Source organism: Octopus bimaculoides, chromosome 28 (assembly GCF_001194135.2).
Source record: "Octopus bimaculoides isolate UCB-OBI-ISO-001 chromosome 28, ASM119413v2, whole genome shotgun sequence".
NCBI lineage: Eukaryota > Metazoa > Mollusca > Cephalopoda > Octopoda > Octopodidae > Octopus > Octopus bimaculoides.
Window position 1 is genome coordinate 14020276 of NC_069008.1, and position 1471 is coordinate 14021746.

The window sequence follows — 1471 nt, forward strand, 5'->3', positions numbered from 1 at the left end:
TATATATATATATATATATATATATATATATATATATATACACATATCCAATAATATATATTTTTATATATGCACATATATATGTATACACACACACATACACACATATACACTCACACACACATACATAAGTGGCTAAAGAGAATATATATATAAAAAAAAAGACAAGTGCAGTGGGGTGTTAAGATGTAGAAGTGTAGTGTGTATATATATATATATATTTATATAATTTTCTTTTTTCTTTCAATACTGAAGTCAAAAAAACAAGAAACAAGAAGAAGAAGAGGAAGATGGAGAAAAATAATTAAAAAGAACAGCAAGATCAAGAAGAAGATGAAGAAGAAGAATAAGAACAAGAACAAGAATGAGAACAAGAAGAAGAATTAGAAATGAAGGAGAAAGCCATAGCTTATCCAAGACAAAGGTGGAAGATATGTGAAAAGATACCTCATTTGATAAATCATCCCACTTGATATCCGTATCAGACTAAAATCCAGAAAAACAATTATGGTATGAAGAAAAAAACGATGTTAGTCACACACAGAGAGAGAGAGAGAGAGAGTTAATTATAAAATGTTACAGCTTGATCATTGTATATCATTTATCTATTATCATTTTTAATATGATTATGATTATTATCATTTTTACGATTATTATTATTATTGATATCGTTGCTGTTATGAATATTGTTGTTATTATTATTATTATTATTATTATTATATTTTAAAAAAAGGATTGACGTAACTCTTCACGAAGGTAAATAGTCAAGACGAAGAGTGCGATTCGATCGTATAGATGTTTTTTATTCTTTGAACAATATTTCGACAGAACTTGAGAAAGACAGACGTTCTGTCGAAATATTGTTCAAAGAATAAAACATCTATACAATCAAATCGCACTCTTCGTCTTGACTATTATTATTGTTATTATTATTATTATTATTATTATTATTATTATTAGGGACTGTGCGTGATGAGACAGGCAAATGATTAAAGGAAATTGGAATGGAATGTCCTACAAAGTCTCTTCAGAAGGTTTGCCTCTAAGATCACCAGAAGGGTTTTGAGCACTTGATGGCTTATTGAAATTAGGTACATGTCTGAGATTACAGGTAGTAACCCGCTACCCGCATAAACTCTACCAGGAATAAGATGGGCGCTGGTTGCTCTCGTTCATACTTTAAATTTAAATGTCTATAATTTTGAATTTTTATCACTTCTTATTTTGAACTTGACAAAAAGGCAGACTTACTGTCAAAATATCGTTCAACCAATAAAATATCTATTACAATAGAATCATGCTCTTTGTCTTGACTATTACTATTATTATTATTATTATTATTATTGTTATTAAGGTGGTGACCTGGCAAAATTGTTAGCAGGCCAGGCAAAATGCTGTGCGGTATTTTGTCTGTCTTTGCGTTCTCGGTTCAAATTCCACCAAGGCTGACTTTTACCTTTCATTCTTTCGG

General features: G+C 29.5%; 1 protein-coding gene across 1 annotated transcript in view; it reads right to left on the reverse strand.

Moving 5' to 3' along the window:
- The window catches only part of LOC106868675 (uncharacterized), a 117477-nt gene extending 116995 nt beyond the window's left edge, over nucleotides 1–482 (reverse strand). The window contains exon 1 of the mRNA XM_014914050.2: nucleotides 448–482. The gene's annotated coding sequence lies outside the window, so the exon portion shown is untranslated. The remainder of the gene's footprint in view (nucleotides 1–447) is intronic.
- Between the last annotated feature and the right edge of the window lie 989 nt (nucleotides 483–1471).